Consider the following 22,178-nt stretch of genomic DNA (forward strand, 5'->3'; position numbering starts at 1 on the left):
GGGCTCCCAGCCAGAGTGTCAGTAGTGGACAAAGGCGCCCTGTTTTGAAGGCCTGGCTACTGTGTCTTCCTGCACCATCTGACAAATGGTGTTGGACTCCCCCGAGTCAACGTGATAACAGAAATATACAACGATGGCAGTTGCCTCAGTCTGACCTTCCAGGAAACACTGCCCCTCAAGTTTCCAGGAATACTGTTCCAGAAACACTGCCCCTCAAGTTTCTACCACATGGCAGTGGGGTTGCTTATAGGAGCAGCCACTCCTCCGCCTCAAGTCTGGCTGACCACGTGGTGGGAGCTGGGCTGGATCCTTTCTCAAGCTGAGCTTGTCCTATTTTTTCTGGCTGACTGGGGAGCCAAGTACTACTCACTGCTTTTCCTCAGGGTCTTTGGACCGTGAGTGAGTGACGTCCTCAACGATGGCCTGTTGTCTCCTCCCCCTGCTGCTGCCACCTCCTCCTCTCCAGCCCTGGCTCTTCTGCCTCTGGCATTGCAGAAAGAATGAGAAACGACTGGGCTGGGCGGGACACCAGGGCGAGTCCTGCTGAAGCTACCCATTGCTGTGCCACCATGGGGAGACAGATCTTTCAGCTCCCGAGGCATGGTTTCTGCTTCTGTAAAATGGGGATAGTAACACATGTCCCATCTAACTTACCAGTCATCTGGAGGCCATGCTCACATACATGGTGCAGATGACAAATGGGATGTGCATTCAAGGTGGACAGGACTCTCTGTGGGCCTGGAAGGTGGAAGGAGGGGGAGAAGAGTGGAAAGGACAGGAGGGATTTAGACATGTCACATTATGGGGGAGACTGTGCCAAGTGGAGAAATGGTGAGAACAACAGCACAATGACAGGAATCCACAGAACATTTCTAAGGGACAGTGGGTACATCACTCTGGCTTAATCAAAAGCTGTGAATGTGTACACACATGCATAAGTGCACTCGTAATGGGGACATGAGCCTGGAAACTTGGTAAAAGATCCAATTATACAAGGCCTTGAAGTCCCAGCTCATTATTTTGTGGAACATTGCAAATTTATGAGGAAGGATCACATGCAAAGTCGCGTTAGGATGATTACTGTGGCTTTTGTGTATGTCAGGCTGCAGGGGCCCGTTTAGGAGATGATTGTAAGTTCTGGGCCAGAGAGGAAGATGTGTGAGACTGAGAGAGGTGCCCAGGGGACAGATGTAAAACCCTCCTGTAGAAGAATCAACAGGGCTTGCCTGACTTCAGGCCTCAGAGACTAGGGGAATGGTGGTACCATGGAGAATCAGGGAAGACCACAGAAGGCCAGGTCTGGGCAGAAAGTTTAGCTTCAAAAGTACTCTACATGGGGTGACTGTGTTCATTTGGCCACACATAAGCAGTGACAGGTGGGAAGGAGAGTGCAGCCCACAGTCAGATAGGAATCCTCCGACAAATGCTCCTCACCATTCTGGTTTCCTCGTGCTCTCAGAAGGCAGTCTTTACCTTGAGCCTGCATCCCGACTCAGCCTCTAGCTGTCGATCAGTTTCATAAATGGGCCAGCTGGCCTGGCTCTCTGCCGAGCTCTGACCCTGGCCTATGTAAAAAGATCCCTGGCCAGAATGAGCTGTGTCTTTGGCTGGATTTTGCTTCACCAGGGGCTGCCGTTCTTCTCCCTGCAAAGCCAGGACTCAGCTGTTTTGAGGGTAGGTTGAGAACTTAGCTCCATTTGGCAGGCTTCATTTGGGAAGTAGAGACCAGAAATTCTGGTCAAGAAGGAGGGGAGAGAGAAAACAGAAGGTAGGAAATTTTCTGGGAAGAACAAAAGGCAGCAAGTTTCTTCCCTTCAGTTTGGGCCTTTCAGACAGCTGCTCCTATGATTGATGGAGATATTTATTTGCTGGAATCACCAATCTCTCGTCAGTGCTCAGCACCCCTGAGGAGAACACTGCTGGCATTATGAGGTGTGCATTTTAATTCTAAGGCAGCTGCAGGTGCAGGCGAAATGTTGATTAAATATGGAACTGGCAAGAGAAGATAGGTATAAGAGCCTACAGAAGAGCTGAGTCCCCTGCTCCCTCCAGACTTCAGTTTTCTCACCTGTGAAATGAAAATACTGGGCCAGAGGATCTCTAAGCTTCTTTTGTATCCTGGCATTCTGATTGATTTTGTGCCATGGTCCCAGCCTGGAGCTGGGTTTTGTGGGATATGGTGGAGAAAAAAAGCACAGAATTTGCTGTCTGGACAAGGCAGCCATAAAACTGGCTATTTTGAGCCACTCATAAGTTTTTAGATCAGTCTGGATCAGCTGAACAGAATTCTGATCTTATAGGCCAGTGTAGAACCTCACACTGTTCTGTAGCTCCTACCAGGTTTCACACTGGCCTACCAGGCCGACCAGAGCTAGTTTTAATAAATGACTTAGGCCAGGTACAGTGACTCACACCTGTAATCCCATTACTTTGGGAGGCTGAGCAGGGAGGATCGTTTGAGGCCAGAAGTTGAAGACCAGCCTGGGAAATGGTAGTGAGATTCTGTCTCTACCAAAAACAAAGACTTTTAAGAGCAATAATCTCCATATGCTGCCACAGGATCTTATATCAAAAAAGAGAGATGGTCAAATAATTTTCAAATATTTTGAAAAGCAATGAAGCCCTTTTTTTAAAAGGAAAATTTATGTGGACTTCAGATAAAACGGATACAGCTCTGGCTGTTTTGGTAGAAGGGGCCTAGAGGACGGCTCAGCATGCCCTCTTCTCACCTGCCCAACCCCCACGCTCCCTCATGGAACTCACAGACTCTAAGCGGCGCAGTTTGAACATGACCAACCCAGGAGTCAAACTAATGGCAGATATGGGGACAAGTGAGGTCCCTGATTCCAGGTCCATATTATGCTGTTGCCTTTTTAAAAGTCACTTCAAGAACCAGTGTGCGAATTCTCCTTCTGTGTCTGCTATGAAACTTATGTTAAAGATAAACAATGTATGTTTCATTGAGCATTACACAATGTCCACTATGGAAGGTCCTCCGCACCTCCATAAGAAATTTTTCAGCAATTCATATTAGGAAAATCTTTATCTTTTCCCCAGGAACTGAAATGTCTCTTAGCTCTTTGTTCTAGAACAACACATAAAACTTTTGTCTTCTGCTGGGGTATGTTGCCATGGTAAGATGCACGTCACTTAGGGTATTTCCATCTTGTGCTGCATGGGACTGCTGTGGACCCACACTTGGCATCCATTTCAAGCTCTTATGTCTTCTTGTATCTGAGAGGCTAGAAAATTGAAAACGGCATTTCCTAGATTCCCTTGCTCCTAGTATTCTAGATTTAAATCAGTTTCCACCAACAGATGCACCAATGAGATCTCTAGAAGGTGGGCGTGGAGCAGAGGCCATCTTCATGCTATGCTGGCTCTTGCTGGTGGCCAGCACAGCTCTGAGGTATGAACGTTGCTGCAGTGGTGACTCCATGTCCAGCTGTTAGCTTCATAGGTGTCATGGCACATCAACAGGGGTGTAATGCCTCCCTGACCCTGGGATTGGAAATTTAGCAGTGTGTTCTTGATTTTAAATTCTGTGTGCTGAGCTTTGATTCTCTGCCTTCTTGATTATAGTAAAGGGCATCTCCCCTGGTGGGTGAGTTAGGTGGCACGGTTCTGAATGTCACTTCTGATGGCCCAGTCTAGAGCCCTCTTCTCCTGCCATGTTCATAACTCATTCTGTAGGCATCGAATTCTCTGTTATGGCCTTTTAGCTTAAAAAGCCAACAAACAAGAGTAGATTCTACTTTCTGAACTTGAACCCTGACTGTGATACTCCTTAGTCACCAGGATGCTTAGATCCAAGCCTTGCTTTTTGTTCCTGGCTTCTTGTTGAAGTTGCATAGGGTCTCTGAGCCTCAATTTCCATATCTATCGCTTCACAAAAGTAATAACCTCATTGTAATTGTTTCTTTGTATGTCTCCCTATTGGTTCCTGCTTCCCTCAGTGACAAACATCTGTTTGAGGTTTTATAGCTTATGAAGCCCTTTTCCTTATTAATACTTGACCATCACAGCCAACATGGGGAGCCAATAGAGAAGGTTTATTAAAATTAGAAGACCACATGGTCGTTGCCATGGTGGAGGTATGTACAAAATGTGGTGGGCACCTAGGTGGGATGCTTCGGGTGACTTGAAAAAGTGGCTTTAGAGGACATGGCATCTGAGCTTCGAAGGGTGAGATATGTAGAGACAAACAGGCACTGAAGGGACTTGACCATCAGAGGGAGAAGCACCCACAAGGGCATGGAGGCACCCTCAGGAGAGAGGGCACGTGGTCCAGGACTCTTGGAGGAAGAAGGGCAGTGGCTGGAGATGAGGCTGACCTAGAGGGCCTGTTTGAAGGGCCTGGCATCCCTGCCCAAGGGGAGTTTAGATTTTCCCTGTAGATGACTGAGAGGCAAGGGAGTTGAAACACCTGTAGGATGGCCTTCAAGGGTGAGATCAGAAGCAGAGAAACTGGAGGAGGCCGTGATGGCAGTTCAGATAAAAGGTGATCAGGAGGTGGCAGTGATGAGGGGATTGGTGATCAATCAGATGTGGAGGGTCAGAGAGAGGAAATGGCCGAGGACCACTCCTGGGTTTCTGGCTTGGCCAACTGGGTGAACGGTGCTCACTGAAAAAGCAAGCTCTGCACAAGGAGCTGGCTTGGCTATGTTAAATTTGCGACTGTCTGATAATCAGCTGGTTGGCTAGGTCTGACACTTGAGAGAGGTCTGTGTGGAGGCATCTATTTTAGAGTTGTTCAGTGTTCAGGTGGCAATGACACCTTGGGTATGGGTTTTGTTGTTGTTGTTGTTGTTGTGTTTTGTTTTTAGAATGTGAAGAACAAGGGAGGATTTAAGATGTAGCTGACGGTACTCAATACTTAAAGAGACCTACAGAAGAGACAAGGGAGGAGTGGCCTGAGACAGAGAAAGAAAATTAGAGGAGAGAGGTTCAAGGAAGATGCAGTGGTTAGCAGTGTCAGAATTGCAGGGATATCCAGTAAGGTGAGGACTGGAAAGTTTCTTTTGGGTTCAACAGGTCACTGGGGACCTTGGCAATTCAGTTTATTTTCCATATAGATATAGTATGTATATATGAGTGCCTACTATATAAAGTGCCTACTATCTGCATATATAATATATATTATATAGTTATGTCATTATATATATAATATATATGTCATATATAGTATATATATTTTATATATACTATACACAGTACACATATCTATATATAAGTGCTATATATATCTACTATATGCCAGGTACTGTTCTTGGAGCTTAGGCTATCCAAGTGAATAATTCCATTCTAGAGAGGGAAGATAGCTAACAAAGAATGAATGCAACAAACAAGTATACTTATAGCATGTTAGATGCACATTTATACTATATCTATAGGTAAGAGCTACCAATTAAAAAATGTAGAACATCCTTGAGGGAAATCAGGAATGTTGGGCAGGGGTTTCAATTTTAAATATGGTGGTCATGAGGTTACATTTGAGCAAATACTTGAAAATGGTGAGGGGTTGACCATGTAAATATCTGGAAAAAGCATTTTAGAGAAAGCATAGCCATTAAAAAGGCCTTAAGGTGAGCTATGCCTGGCATGTTCTAAAAACTCTACAGAGGAAGCCAGCTGGGGTGGAGTGAGTGAGGGAGAGTATCAGGAGATAAACTCAGGGAGGTAAGGGCAAAGTAGAGGCAAATATTCCAGAACCTGGTAGGCTATGGAAGGAATTTGGCTTTGGGGGGCCTATGGAGAGTTTTGAGGCAAGGAATGACATGGTCTAAATTATGGTCTGGCTACTGTGTTGAAAATAGGCTGTAGGGAGGGTGGGGTCACACAGGGAGACCTGCTGCTGTAGGAATCCAGGCAGCTTGGATCAGGGTGGTGGCAGGGAGGTGGCCAAATTTGATTTCAGCAACTCTGTGTGCTGAGCACATAGAAGTGGTCAAATTTTGGCTATACTTTGAAGGCAGAGCCATAAGAATTCCTGATAGATTGGGATGTGGAGGGCCAAAAAAAAAAAAAAAGAAGAAAAGTATTATTTTGTCTTTCTTAGCATGAGCAACTAGAAGGATGGCTTTGTCCTCAACGGAAGTGGTGAAGACTATGGGTGAAAAAGGTTTGGGTTCAAAGATCAGAAGTTTAGATTTGGACATGTTGAGTTTGAGCCATCCATTAGACATCTAAATGTAGACGTGGACTAGGCACTTTTGGCAGCTGAGAAGAGTAGAAGCTGCATTGGTGGTGCTCACCTTGGGGAGGAAATGTAGGTGAGAAAGTGGAGGCTGAAACTGTAGACCACGTGTCCCATGAACTTGGCTATGAAAGAAGGGTGTGCTCTATGGTGACAGCAGGAAAAGATGGTGGGTTGAAGGAGAACTTTTTTTTTCTTTTTTCTTTTTTTTTGGGGGTGGGGGTGGGGGGGACAGGGTCTCACTCCGTTACCCAGGCTGGAGTGTAGTGGTACAATAATAGGTCACTGCAGCCTTAACCTCCTGGGCTCATGTGATCCTCCCACCTCAGCCTCCTGAGTAGCTGAGACTACAGGCATGCACCACCACACCTGGCGAATATTTGCATTTTTTTTTTTTTTGTAGAGATGGGGTTTCATCATATTGCTCAGGCTGGTCTCAAATTCCTGGGCTCAAGCAATCCTCCTGTCTTGGCCTCTCAAAATGCTGGGATTACAGACGTTGGGCTACTGTGCCTGGCCAAGACTTCTTAAAGAAAGAAGAGGCATGAGCTTGTTTACAGGAAGAAGTGAAGAATCCAGTGGGAATCCAGAGGTTGACAGTCATTGAAGAGAACTTGTTGCTGAGGGAGCCAGGTCCTTGAGGAGTCAGTGACAACAGATACATCTGAACATCCAGATGTCCCTTCCTCTGAGGAGGGGTACGTTGAAGGACATATGGAGTTAAGATTTCTAGGGGGTGGTGGTGGAGGGGCAGGGAGTTGGGACATTTTTATTTACGTTTCTGTAAAGTAAGAATTAGGGACAACTAAGAGAGAGAAGGGAAACTGGCTTGGGAAACTTGAGGAAAAACATACATGTTTAGAAGAGTCCCTGAGGAGACAATTGAGCAGCCAGGAGTGTTGATGGTACAGCTGATGCCATAAATTCTGTGGGACATCATTCTTCCCCGTGGTGAGATTTTCTCCAGCAGCCCAAAAAGTAACCCTTGTCTAGAGGGAGGATATTTCGATCAATCCAGGATTCGGAGTTTATTGGGGGTAGATATGATAGACAAGAAGATGACAGTGCCAAGGTGGCTGCCAATAGAACAATTGAAGTGAAACCCGGTAAGGTCTTGGCTGGATGAGGAAGTGAAGTCAGGATGTACAGGTAGATATGGAGAGCCAGGTAGAGTCAGGAGCTCAGAGGTCAAGGTGTGAGGCCAGAGACTAAGTGTAGTGGGAGGACATGAGTGAGAGTTGAAGGGATGAGAGGCTCTGATCTGGTGTGCAATTGAGATGAAGACTTGAATGATGAGGTAGTTCTTGTTGGTGTTGAGATAGAAGGTATGACCAGGAGGATAGGCAGCCCAGTATAGAAAGGCAGGAGTCACTGGAGTTGAGACTGTTAAGAACCTGGAGACTAGGATGTTCAGTATCATTTACATGATAAATAATTCTCCCAAGATGGTGCCAGGAATTAGGGTGAAAAGGAAGTCAGTTGGTCTGGATAATAAATCCCTCAATCTAAGTTTGGAAAGTCTAGGCAGTCCCTAAAGAAAAGTGACAATGAAGAGTTGAGGACAACGTGATGCTTGGCTTTGCCACCAAGGAAAGAGGGGTTTTGCCCAAAAGCTGAAGAGGAATGGCCTGGTAAGTTTATTTCTCTTTCTGAAGCCCCTCTGTGTATATTTTTTTGCATCTGTGACAGTCTGTATTCTATTTGACCTCCTACTATTACTGACTGCTTTACTAGTTTCTTTCTTCTATAATACCGTTAGGTCCTTCAGGACAGGTACACTATGCTCTCACGCTGTAAATACCTAATGAACGGTGGTTTACAAATGGAAGGTGGGCTGGATTGTGATTTACTTTAGGTACGTTGCCTGAAACCAAATGGGCAAGAGCTTTATTTTTTCTCTACCAATTTGCATCTTCAACAGAAGCACCCCATTCCCAAATGCTCAAGGTCTGAGGATTTCTGGCCTTGCATGGAAAACAAGAGAGATGTAAGAGTCCCTTCTTTGTCACCTCCTGAGGCCTTGATCTAGAAGTTTTCAAGAAACCTGAGTTTGCTCAGGCTCCTGGTGACCTGACAACTGATGGGGAAACACAAGAAACTGGAGAATATGCCAAGCCCAGAAATGGCCGCTGGAAACCAAAGATTCTAACAGAAGATTACTTGTACAATGAACAGCAAACCGAATGCAAAGGCAAATATTTAATTTTAGGTGGAGCTTTATTTTCCTTATATCAGAATAACAGAGACCTTGGATCAAAGCCTCTGGGACTAATGACAAAAAAATTAAATTAAGTGTAATTATATGCCACTCAAAGACTCCTGGGAAGCCATTCAAATATGCAAGGGTCCTTTGTGAGAGGTAGAGTTAGTTCTCCCTGATTAAGAAAGGCAAACTGAGGAAGAGGTGGACTGAGTGGAGGTAATTGTATTTGATAAACTCAATTACTACTTCTCAGCAACTGGGATGTGTCCTGCTAATACAATGGAAAAATGATTATGTGTTCTATCCCTTTGATGATCCAAGTGAACAAAAGTAGAAATAACAAAGTTTCTAGAACCTGGCAACTTCAAGGCAAGACCAGATCCTAAATTATGGAAGATGCTTCAGAACTCATTAATACAGATTGGACTGACCTACTTAGCCTGCTTGTGGATGGTAGATACCTGAATGCCGGGAACAAAGGGATGTTGGTAGCCCCTTGAAGGCAGGTACTAGGTCTCTCTTTGGTCTCCTCTTGCACATAGCATAGGCATTGCCCACAGTTGGTTTGGGGAATGCTCTGTTTCTGTCCCCTGAGTAATGAGGCCTTGCTGCTTTTTGGATACAGTTGTATATACAGTAGTTGCCTCTGATGTGTTCTCTTTGGAGTATTTGTAAAAGGCAGCTTTAGTTCACACATTGATTCCATGTTAGCCGTTAGAGACTTAGATATGTAAAAATTAGCAAACAAATCCAAAACCAAATCTTTCCTTTAGCCAAAAAGTAGTTATGGGTTGAATTGGATTAACAACATTCTTTTCCTAGTGCTATGAGTGCCAATACATATTTTGCCTCTCCAGTTTTTGAAAACCAATCTTTGTCCTAACCTTCAGACTCCCATGTCTAGCTGCTCCCTGACTGCTTCTGCAGACACTCAGATTCAACCCCCAACCCTCCTCCTCCTAAACCTTCCCCTTCTCTCCACCTAAGCCCCCACTGCCCTCTGCAGGGTCCCCACCCAACTCCCTGGAGTAACCTAGAGTCGCCGTTCTCTCAGCTAGTCTAATGGCCACCTCCCAAATAGCCCTCTCCCAACTTTCTTATCAGGCCTGTCCTCTTTCTCCAACTCCAGCAATAGTCATAGACCATGCCCTTCTTACATCACATGGAGAGGGCCACTGTTCCCACCTAGTCTCCTGGCTCTATCTTCTCATCAATCCATCCTCTATGTTGTTGCTGTAATACTCTTTGAAAAAGTGAAAAAAACGAAATGCAGAGGGATTACACTGTACATGGCATAGTGACTGAGAGCATGGACTTCGTGAACTCCACGAAGTTCATGGAGTGAACTTCGCTTTAAGTAAACTAAAGCTTTGCCATATCCTGACTGGGAGCCTTAGTTGCTTCACTGGTAAAACTAGGACTAAAACTAATCCCTGTGGCAGAGAGCTGTTGTGATAATTCAGTGAGCAAATCTGTAAATGACAGTGCCTGGTTCAGAGTTACCTTTCGGTGACTGACCACAGCTTAGAGCAATCGGTTTCACATTGTGCTTAGAGGCCTGGGGCTCTTTCTGTCAATGAGCAGTGTTTGGTATTCTGAGGAAAGCAGGGGAGCACTGACATATAAAAGACTATTCAGGTTCTACTTTCGTTTTAAATTTTATGTGAATGTTTTAAATTGAAAACTAATTTTCCCATAAGCTTTTCAAAAGTTACACATCCTTTAAAAATTATTTATTAATATATATTTTTGGAGATGGGGGTCTCACTATGTTGCCCATGCTGGCCTCCAACTCCTGTACTCAGGTGTTCCTCCCATCTCAGCCTCCCAAGTAGCTGGAGGGGCAGGGAGCTGGACTACAGGTGCACACCACGGCATATGGCTTAAGCTTTTAAGTTTAACCCACAGATTTCATTCTATTTTTTAATCTAGTGAATATTTCGAATCATGTTAAAGGGGCACCTAAAACGTCCAAACTGCCTTTGAAATTCCATGTATCCTAATTTTTATTTTTTAAGAGTTTCAACTGTGTAATTAACATTATCTTCTAAACTATTTCATAATTTTCAAAAATATATGAAACATATATTTGTGTGTGTATATATATGTATGTGTATGTATATGTGTGTGTGTATGTGTGTGTGTGTATATATATATATAGAGAGAGAGAGAGTAACTTTCAGTATTCTTTTGTTGTTCTTTTTTTTTGTTTTGAGACAGAGTCTTGCCCTATCACCCAGGCTGGAGTACAGTGGTGCAATCACAGTTCATTGCAGCCTCAACCCCCTGGGCTCAAGTGGTCTTCTCACCTCAGCCTCCTGAGTAGCTGGGACCATGCTAAAAAATGTTTTTTTTAGAGACATGGTCTTGTGATGTTGCCCAGGTTGGTCTTGAACTGCTGGGCTCAAGCAATCTTCTTGCCTCGGACTCCCAAAATGCTGGGATTAAAGGTGTGAGACACCACACTTGGCCAGCTTTCAGTATTCTTTGTAAACTTAAAGCCTATTGTAATTTTTTTTTTTTTTTTTTTTTTTTTTTTGAGACAAAGTCTCGTTCTGTCGCCCAGGCTGGAGTGCAGTGGTACGATCTTGGCTCACTGCAACCTCCGCCCCTCCAGGTTTAAGCAATTCTCTGCCTCAGCCTCCAGAGTAGCTGGGATTACGGGCCCATGCCACCACTCCCGGCTAATTTTTTTTGTATTTTTAGTAGAGACAGGATTTCACCATTTTTGCCAGACTCCTGGCCTCGTGATTCACCCACCTTGGCCTCCCAAAGTACTGGGATTACAGGCATAAGCCACTGCTCCCAGCCTGTAATTTTTAATTTAAAAGTATAAGACTAAAAGTAATAGAAATCCTAGATTAGAATCACAAGTCTAATTTGTTTGATACTCTAATTTGAAAATTCTCTTAAACATGATATGGGTTCAAATATTAAATTTATATGTATTCTTAAAATTTAACATGTTACTTTTAGATAGATTTATCATTTCTATACTTAAATGTAAATCTCTTAGGATTAGAAAGGGACTTATTCAATAAGAAAACAACTGTGTCGTCTCAACTTGAGTGACTTGGGACTTTTGACAAAAATGTTCTGAATTTATTAACCAGAGAAGATCCTGGCCAGGGCACAAAGCCTGACTCTTGCCCAAGACACTGCAGCAGGCTCAGGTCTCTGACCTCCAAATAGGCACTGTAAGCCCCTCTTCTATAGTCAGTATTAGATAACACATCGCCTGAATTTTGGTAACTATTACCTCACCAATATTACAACAAACTCTGCTACTCTTTCAGTTAAAGTTTCTTTCTTTGACTTTCTAAAGTATTAATATTTACATGTATTTTGCTCCTGGCTCTTTATACCCTTACAAATCACTTTTATCATCTGATTAAGGAGCAAATACAATCTTGTTATATTTCTCCTCTGTATTTTTCACTCTGGTATGGCTACCACTGTCACAGATATTAAAATGACATCAACAGTCCTGACTTCCACTTCTGCTCAATATGAAATAACAGGGACTGAACTGATCGATCCTCTTACCTGAAACACCACCACCACCACCACACACAAAGAAACAGACAAAGTGTATGAAACAATGGCTCTCAAGACTTTGGGTATGAGGCAACAAAGGAAAGTAATCCCTGAAAGACAAAAAAAGCAAGAGGAGTCCTACAGTTTCCATACTTTACTGTCTGGAGAGAAATTTCAGGCTGCAGATTAGGAAGGAGGAACTCAGGAACTGACCACAAGTCTTCCTGAGTGAAGTAGGTGGAGTTAGGAATCTGGGGAAGCTAAGATGGCTGGACTTTGCAGAATGGAGAATAGAAGAGGAGACAGTTATACAGACAGAACTCTAGATATCCACAGAGGGTCATCCTCAAGTGTTCTGCTGAGTACTGCTCAGTGCATGCACGTGAGAAACTACTACCTGGGGCACCGGAAAGGACAAGAGGGAACCGTGGCCCGAGATCACACAGAGATGAGCAAAGTGCTTAATCCCAATACCAGCCTGGAAGTCCTCAAAACATGCAAAGTATTGGGTAGACTGAGAAAGGTCTTTCCTTGCTATATGGGGAAAATGAACCCTAGACTAAATGCTGCTCTTATGTATAAAAGCAAGATCTGGAAGAATCAGGGTTTCCAAATAATGGTATTCAAAAAAAAAGAAAAATGCTTAAGAATACTTATAGAAATGTAAAAATATTCACCACTCAACAAGATAAAATTCACAATGTCTGGCATCCATTCAAAATTCCAAGGCATGTAAAGAAACAAAAATACAACCCAAATGAGGAGAAAGGTCAGTCAATTGAAACTAACCAAGAAATGACAGAGATAATAATTAGAAGACAAAGGTTAAAACAATTATTGTAACTATATCTCATATGTTCAAAAGGCTGGAGGAAAGATTGAGCATAATAAGTAGAGAAATGGAAGACCTAAGTTGAACTTACAGAAGTAAAAACTATAATGTCTGAAATAAAAAAAATACTAGATGGAAATAATGGCAAATTATAAATTACAGCAGAACAGATTAATAAACTTCTGAGGCACAGTAATAGAAACAATTTAAAATGAAACAGAGAGCGAGCACAGCACCGGTAGTCCCAGCTACTAGGGAGGCTGAGGTGGGAGGATCATGTGAGCCCAGGAGTTCTGGGCTATACTATGCCGACTCAGTGTTTGCACTAAGATTGGCATTGATATGGTAACCTCCCAGAAGTGGGGGACCATTAGTTTGCCTAAGAAGGGGTGAAGTGGCCCAGGTTGGAAATGGAGAAGGTCAAGACTCCTATGCTGATGAGTAGTGGGACCATACCTGTGAATAACCACTACACTCCAGCCTGGGCAACATGGTGAGACCCTGTTTCTCAAAAAAAAAAAAAAAAAAAAAAAAAAAGAAACAGGAAAAATGAACAGAGCACAAGTGAACTTGAGACAACTTCAAGTGATCAATTATACATGCTTTTGGTATCCCAAAGGAGAGGAGAGAGGGAGGAACATAAAAAATAAAAGACATTATAACTAACAAATTTCCAAATTTGATAAAAACTATAAATCCACTGAAACCCAACGAACAAAGAACAACAAACACAAAACTAAGCCAACGCTCATTATAATAAAATTGCTTAACACTCCTGATAAAGGGAAAATCAACTGGGCAACCAGGGAAAAAAGATAAAGATAAGAATAACAGAATGCTCATTGAAAACAACATAAATGAAAAGACAGTGGAGCAACATCTTTAAAGTAATGAAAAAAAAAAAATGTGGACCTACAACTCTTTACCCAGTAACAATATTCTTCAAAAACATTTGCAAAATAAAATATTATCAGACCTCAAAAAGATGAAAAAATTCATCATCAACATACTTGCACTCTAAGAAATGTTAAAAGGAAATTCTTCAAGCAGGACGTAAATGATACCAGAGTAATCCTGGATCTACAGAAAGGAGTAAAGAGTGGCAGAAACAGTAACTACATGGGTAAATGTATAGACTTTTTCTTTCTTATTTAGATTTCTTTGAAAGGCAGTAGACTTTTAAAGCAAAAATTAAGTATACTGTGTTTTATAACATCCGTAGAAGTGAAATGTATGTCAATAGCACAAAGGACAGGAGGGAGGAAGGGAAGAAATATAAGTATGCTGTTGTAGGGTTCTTTTACTATATGTGAAGTAGTATATTAACCCTTGAAAGTGAAGAAGCATACTGCATAGTAAAAACAAATGTTTCCTTCTGTATAGTCATAACACTTCTAACACCAGATGTATGTGTGTGTATGGGTTTCTGTCCACAAGAAACCCATTTTAATCACACACCACACCAGGCATTTCTCCAATTCCCCTTGGACACCAACTAGCTGTCTTATAGTTCAATTAAATTATGACAGTGTGTGCCTGAAGTTAGAGGTCTCAATCCCACAATGCTGCCTCTGACTTCAGATGCCCATCACAAGTAGTGGGTCCCAGGTTACTCACAACTTCTGTCTGGCTTGGCTACAGATAGAAGGGATAGTCCCATGATCCCCTCCTCAGGTTTTATCATTTGCTAGGATGACTCACAGAACTCAGGAAAATTTATACATTTGTAAATGTATACAAAATGTATACATTTACAAATGTATACAAAGGGCATTGCAACAGATACAGAAGAACAGCCAGATGAAGAGATACATAAGGCGAGGTCTGGAAGGGTCACAAGTGAAGGATTTTCTGTCTCTGTGGGATTGGGGTGTGCCACTCTTCCAGCAAGTGGATATGTTTACTCTTCCAGAACTCTCCAAAGCCTGTACTTTATATGGAGGCTTCATCACATAGGCATGATTCATTATTCACTCAATCTTCAACTCTTCTCCCCTCCCTGAGGATGGGGGATGGGGCTGAAAGTTCCAGGTTTCTAATCTTGGTATGGTCTTTCTGGTGACCAGCCCCCACCCAGGAGCCCACCAAGGGTCACCTCATTAGAACAAAAGATGCCCTTATTGCCCAGGCAATTCCAAGGGATTTAGGATCTCTGTGTCAGGAACCTGGGTCAAAGACCAAATATTAGAACAAAAGATGCTCTTAGCACTCCTATTGCTTAAGACATTACAAGGGTTTTAGGAGTTCCCACATCAGAAACCAGGGTCAGAGACTAATATGTGCATATTTCTTTTTATTTCATACATACTATAAACTCTAACCACCATGGAGTCTAGCAAAAAAGCCATCAAAGGAGATAACATAAATAATCCAAAAGAAGACAAAAAAAGAAAACAGATGGGATGAATAGAAAATATCATGACAGTAGCTTTAAACTCAATCATATCAATAATCACATTAAGTGGAAATGGTGTAAGCTCCCAAATAAAAAGATATTGTCACATTGCATAAAAATGGAAAACCCAGCTAACTACATACTGCCCACAAGAAACCCATTTTAACAACAAATATTTAATCTGCATATTTAAAGACTGATATAAATATTTTAAATATAAAGATATGAATGGGTTTAAAAGGATGAAAAAAATATACCAACTTTAGGACTAATATTGTCAAACATAGATTTCAGAATAATGAATATTACCAGAGATAGTCATTTCATAGTAATGGAGTCAATTCATCAAGAAGACAACATTCCTAAACATTTATGTATCTAATAACAGCACTTCGAAATATATGAGGCAAAAACTGATAGAACTTCAAGGAGGAATAGAAAAATCCAAACAAATAGAAAACCAGTAAGAATATAGAAGACTTGGACAACAGTATAAACCAACTTGACCAAATTGATACTTTATAGGTCATTCCACCCAACAAGTGAATGCACATTTTTGTCAAGTTCATGTAGAAAATTTATGAAGATAGAACACATTCTGGGCCATAAAACAAGTCTCAATATATTTAGGTGGATTCAAGTCCTACAAAGTGTGTTCTCTGACCACAATGGAATTAAGTTAAAAATCCATAAAGAGATCTGGAAAAATCTTCAAATATTTGGAAACCATATAATATACTTTTAAATAATACATAGGTCAAAGAAAAAATATATTAGAAAGTATTTAAAACAGAAAATGATAATATAGGATTTCACAGTGCTTTGCAGCTAAAGCTGTACTTAGGGGAAAATTTATAGCATGAAAGATGCCTGTATTAGAGAAGATCTCCAATCATGACTTCAGCTTTCACCTTAAAAAAGCAGAATAAAAAGAGCAAATAAAACCCAAAAATGTGAGAAGAATGGAAATTATAAAGATCAGAGTGAAAATTTGTGGGAAAAAATTACACAGAACCAATAAATAGAAAAAATCAAAAGCTGGTTGTGAGAGAAGGTCAAGAAAAATGGTAAACCTCTTGCCAAACTTAAAACATAATCAGTATCAGGTATGAGAGAGGTGATATCACTATTAAGGGGATAATAAGGGATATTATAAACAAATTTATGTCAGTAAATTTGGCAATTTAGAAGAATGCGACAAACTTGTTGAAAGATACATACCACCGAATATTAAGTAGACTGAATTTGAATATTAAGTAGACCTGAAGAAATTGGAATTACATTTTTTTTAATAGACAAGGTCTTGCTCTGTCACCCAGGCTTGAGTGCAATGGCACAATCATAGCTCACTGTAGCCATGAATTCCTGGGCACAAGCGATCCTCCCACATAGCTGGGACTACTAGCACATGCCACCATGCCTGGTGAAGTTTCGTCTTTTTTTTGTAGGGATAGTGTCTTGCTATGTTGCCTAGGCTGACCTTGAACTTCTGGCCTCAAACGATCCTTCCACCTTGGCCTTCCAAAGTGCTGGAATTACAGTCATGAGCCATCATGATGGCCTTGATTTACATTTTTAACAATATGCAGATTTTCTTTGGGCTGCCTTTCCTCCCAGTTTTTCAAATGAGTGTGTACCTTCATGTTTGTGTATTCACATGCAGAAAACTTTGGACATATTTTTTTGCAACTGAAATAGCTTTCAAGTTTCTGAAGAAAACTTCTTTTCATGAATGCTAAGTTCTTGAGGGGAAAAGTCGTCCTTTCAGGCTGAGCTGCAGAGAGGAGGTTTCCAAGGAATGAGTGTCCATCTGGAGACATTCAAGCCTGACTCTCCAGATTTCCTTTGTTTAGAAATACGTGCTTCCCAGATATTTGCAAAGATGGGAGTGTGCTGCTTTGAGTGCCTGAGCTGTGGGGGGCCCTTCAAGGCACATGACAAGGGTGGAGCCAGTCACCTGAGTGACTTGGAGGCCCCACGCTTCCCTGGGTCTCTATCCCCACTTCTGCACCCAGGAAGGGGTTCAGAGCTGAGGGATGAGCCTCTAGTGTAATGCACATGGGGCAGTTTCCCCCAGAATCTTGAACAACTTGAATTTAGGACATCTTTGTCTGTCCCACTTTAATTAGGGGAAAATCAACTTAAGGGTCTCCTCAGTTCTACATGGTCATTTGTTGGAATGTGGAGGGAGGCTGGGACGAGTTCTTACCTCTTTTGCTCAGAAATATGTAAGCAAGAAAACATGGCCACGGTTGGAGGAAGAGGCCCGAAAGGAGACTCAAGGGGTCATTGGCTGTTAAAGCAGCAGGAGACCTAGAGACACTGGGATGAGCCAGGGAGACATGAGAGTGGCCTTCAGGAAGTGTGTGCCTCTGGGATTATGTGGTCTCAACTGGCAGTAGGTGCCCAGGAGCTGTGGGTACCCGGAGGGCAGAGGCAGAGCCAACATGTGCTATATAATATTTTCAACTTTCAACATTCCTCTGTGGTTAGAGGACTTGTACTATATTTCAGATATGCATAGAAGATCTGGCAAAGGGGACTATGCCTACCAGCCACATTCCAGAAGCCAGTAATTGGAAGACACTATATGACAAATTACTTGAATTGGGTGTTCCATATGAGTTCAGGGATGACATTCCTATTAGACTATTCAGGGCTTTCGGGGTGTTTGGTAATGTCTCTGTTCCAGTTTCATTCCACGAGTCCCTAGTTGAGTACCTGCTATGTGCCCCTATCCAGTGCCTGTTTCTCTGGTCCTTGACCCAGGCCCTCCCAAAAGGAGCTTTCAGTTTAGTAAAGGGGAGACAGCAAGGCTAATTAGAGACAAATCAGAGACTTAGGGCTGCTGCTCAGAGTGTGACCCACAGGAAGCAGACATGTGCAGAGGCAGAACCAGTGTGGGTGGGAGTTTGGGGAAGGACCAGTCTTAAGCCGAGTAGAGCTGGGACAGGTATCAGAGGGACAGTATTAGTCTGGATGGTCTATTAGGCCAACACGAGGTGGCTTTTTCCATATAACAAAATGTTCAACAACTCTAGTAAAATTGATACGATGTATAAACCCAGGTGAATTAAAGTTAATGTTTAAGGTTTAGGATTTAAGGGACTAGAAAGGCCTTTGTGGCTCCATCTGGAAAAAGCTTTTGGGAACACCAAACAGGTGGCATCGGGCCTGTGGGGGATGTGCACAGCCTGGGACCCCTGTTTTCTCCAGGGAGGTCGGGGAGAGGGAGGTATGCCCTGGCCTTGATCTGCAATATTGAGGTCATTGGTAAAAGTTCTTTAGGTTTCCTTAAAGGTGTTACCAACAGTCATATTGTGGGGTGAGTTAGGGGGACAATAACTTAGGAACACTGTTGAGGAGTGCTGTCTTGAAGGCCACCTATGGCCATGTGCCTGCTTGTTAGAATTGTGGACACCAGAAGACAGGGATGGGGTCTAGGGAACTTGACTCTAACTGGAACTCAGCTGGGCACATGGCAATTGGGAGTCCCATTCCAGGTGCAGAACTGGGGTGCAGGGTCTGCTGGATGTGAAGGTCTGAATAGGAAACAGAACACTAGCTATATCCTAAAGGAAGCCTAAGCTCACAGCACTGTGAGAGTAGGGGTGCGGAGCACCAGTATTTTTTGGTGAATGCTAATGTTGGTTTAAGTACCTGGGCTGGCATGCCCCTTCCTGTTATGTGAAGGGTTTAGATCCTTTCTTGGCTAAGAAAATGAAGCAGTAGGCTGACTGTCATTTTATTATGAAGTTTCTTCCATGTATGTAGCCTTCAGAGTGAACAGGCTGTGGCAACTTCAAATAAAAATCAGATGAACCAAACCATCCCCAGTTTACACATGAGTGTGTTCTGGGGGAAGGAAACCGGCTTCCAAAAGGTAATGCTGGCCAAAAAAAAAAAAAAAGTAATGCTGAAATAATCAAATATTTGTTTAAATTATTACTTGCTATGCAAACAATTTTAAGAATTTAATGGAAATTTAAAATAGATGTGTATGGGGAGACAGGGAAGAAGGTATCCTTCAAATAAGTTTCCCCTAATATTGTTTTAACTATTTGTCTTTAAAATGTTTTTCCTTTTATGTATTTGTACATATGTATGCATATCTTATGGGGTCACAACCTTACAATATGCATAGTTCTCTTTCCATTTTCACCTTGGCATTTTTATATAGTTGCTTCATGGATTGATTATCTGCTTATTTATGTGAGACAGTGTCTTACTGTGTCACCCAGGCTGGAGTGCAGTGGCGCAATCTCAGCTCACTGGAGCCTTGACCTCCTAAGCTCAAGTGCTTCACCTATCTCAGCCTCCCGCATAGCTGGGACTACAGGTGCATGCCACCAGGCCTGGCTAATTATTTATTTTTTTGTAGAGATGGAGTTGCCCAGGCTGGTCTCAAATGTCTGCGCTCAAGCAATCCTCCCACCTCGGCCTCCCAAAATGCTAGGATTAGAAATGTGAGCCACCAGGTCAGGCTGGATTTTATTGTTTTACTTGCAAGTTGACAATGTATAATTGTATAATTTTATGGGGAACAAGATGATGTTATGATTTATGAATACAATGTGGAATAATTAAACTAGTCAACATATCCAGCACCTCAATACTTAATATATTTTGTGGTGAAAACATTAGAAGCTTCATGGAGTTTTAAATGAGCCTTGTTCACAGTTGCATAATGTGTGAGCAGTTCAGAGTTGAATAAAATACCCCTCTTCAGAGAGCTAGGTTGTTTCTGTTCATTTCCTATTAGAAATAGTATTTTCATGTTAAATTTAATGATTTCTTGAAGAGAAATGTTTTGGGTGCAAATTAGGGAACAATTTAAGGAAGAAAAGCCAGGATTTAAGGGACTCAAAGTGGGCAAAGAAACTTGAAACTGTCAAAACAGAGGCCACTGTGAGTTGTTCCCCACCTCCTAGATGTCTCACCTGAGGTCACGTGTGCTCCTGGAGGCTTTGAAGATGGTTCTACGTCACTTTCACTGCCCTGTGTTAGGTCCACTCAGATGCTGTGGAAAGGTGACTGTGTTTTACTCTTCTCTGTATAGTAAGAGAAGGGTGGGCTCCTCTCTATAATACTCTGATCAGAAAAATCCAAAGTTGCACTTTTCACTTTGCAAAGCCGGTAATTGGCTTCACAGAACCTTGGAATAATGATCATGTCGTGCCTGAAATGTTTTATTCCTGATCACACTCGTGGGACTTCTGCTTGGGAGAGGAGACAGAAACCACGGAAACTTTAAACCAAAGGTTTTGATGTCCCTGCTCCCTTGAAGACCCATGGAAAAGCAGTAACATACAGTCACACAGCACGGGATTCAGTTTACAAGAACTTAGGCAAGTTGCAACAAAACAAAACAGTTAGAAAGTAAAATGACCAACAATTGACAAGTTTCACAGTCCACTCTGAGGTGGAATCCTAGAATCTTGGCCTTGGAAAGGATACTTCGATCCCTTGTCCTGCTGACTGTATACTTTCTGAGGTCTCCTGGCAGATGGGCATGGAGCCTGTTGAGCTAGAACCTTTCCTGAGACAGGGAGGTCACTGCCCCATGAGCTACGTTGGTTGCTCTAATTGTGGGCAAGTTTTTCTAGTGGCAGTGTCATCTGCTGTTCTGGAGCTTCCTCTGGTGGCCCTCCTTCTGCCTGTGGAGTAACACCAAACATACTGATTTTTCTCTGCCCATGCTTCAGCTGAGGCTGGGCTTCTCCCAAGCCTGTTCCTGTCTAGCCTGAACATCTTATTTTCTAATTTATTTCTCATTAGACAAAATTCTCAAACCCTTGCCATTCTGGCTAGTCTTCTCTGGACAAAGTCTGATTTGTCAATGTCTGGCTTAAAGTGTGGTACTCATAATGATGTTTCTGGGGTTAGAACTTGATGAGAAATTCCACTTAAGCTTGGGAGAGTGAAAATAACAGGAAAAAAAAATAGACCTACTGATTCAACCCAAATGTATCCATTGCCTTCTGAATGATGGGGCCAGTTGCTTCTCTGGGTTATTGGGGTGGGGTGGAAGGAGGATAATAGAGCCCCAGAAAAGAAGAGTTGGGCTTGACTTGCCTTTTCCTAGCAAAGAAAATAGTGTCTCTTTTACTTGCAGTCCTAGAATATCCGGCAAGATTCTTAGAGATCACATCTATCAACTTTCTGATGTCACAACCTGCCCCAGATCACAGAGAGATTTAATGACAGGGTCCTAAGTTGGAGTCCAGATCTGTATGGTTGTTTCTATCCATTTCTGCTGCTCCCCTCTTCTGCCTGCTCTGTCTCTCCCTCTGCATTTCCCCTGAAACCCCTACTCCTAAGTCCCTTTTACTATTCTTACCTGAAATTTTCCTTTTGAAAACACAAGCACCAAAGTCATAAGATACCTTGGCACCTTTTTTTTTTTTTTCCCGTGAGAATCTTTTACACTGTGGTTTGTGAAGGAAGCTGACTTTAACAATCTAGGTGATATGGTGGTTATAAAGAAAGAACAGTGGCCGTTAAGATAGTACGTGTCTAAATATGTCAGTAGGTACAAGAGCTATCTTGTCCCACTGGGGCTACAGGAAATGTATTCACCAAAATGTGCAGGTCATAGATAGGTCAAAGAGATAGCACAGTACAGTACAGGTGTCAAACCAGCCACAGTGTGATTTCTACAATGTGATCTAAGATTACTGAAACAGAAATGCCCATCTTTAGAAAATACCTTAGTGTTCATATGGGCACTCATAGAAAACTCATTTAAACAAAATTTCTGCAGCATCAAGGACTATCTTTAATTTTATACTCTGGTCTACATACTGCCTCTAGACTATTTCTTAGATATTCTAATTTGTTCTTGTGTTTCTGTATGCTTTCATTCACCTACTCATTTAATAACTATTTTTGAGCGCCTCCTTTATGACAGTGACGCTCTTCCCTGCCTCCTCTTTCTGAATTCTACTCTGAATCCTTTAAGATTTGGCTGGAGTCTCACATCTTTTGGGATGCCTTTGTTGTTCATTCCAGCCCA

At 42.3% G+C, this 22,178-nt stretch overlaps 1 long non-coding RNA gene across 5 annotated transcripts in view; it reads right to left on the reverse strand.

Annotated features, from left to right (window-relative positions):
* Positions 1-1,192: 1,192 nt before the first annotated feature.
* Positions 1,193-22,178, reverse strand: part of LOC117062362 — a 31,134-nt gene continuing 10,148 nt past the window's right edge. The window contains exons 2-4 of one of the 5 annotated variants that reach the window (XR_004428330.1): positions 20,621-20,820; positions 20,104-20,244; positions 1,193-1,644 (exon numbers count right to left, since the gene is read on the reverse strand). This is a non-coding gene — a long non-coding RNA (uncharacterized LOC117062362). Of the gene's footprint in view, positions 1,735-13,779; positions 13,849-18,255; positions 19,053-19,715; positions 19,919-20,103; positions 20,245-20,620; positions 20,821-22,178 lie in introns of those variants that run through there. The other 4 variants (XR_004428328.1, XR_004428332.1, XR_004428331.1 and 1 more) reach the window with 4 other exon arrangements.

This window comes from Trachypithecus francoisi, unplaced genomic scaffold, assembly GCF_009764315.1.
Source record: "Trachypithecus francoisi isolate TF-2019V2 unplaced genomic scaffold, Tfra_2.0 Lachesis_group17, whole genome shotgun sequence".
Classification (NCBI taxonomy): Eukaryota; Metazoa; Chordata; class Mammalia; order Primates; family Cercopithecidae; genus Trachypithecus; species Trachypithecus francoisi.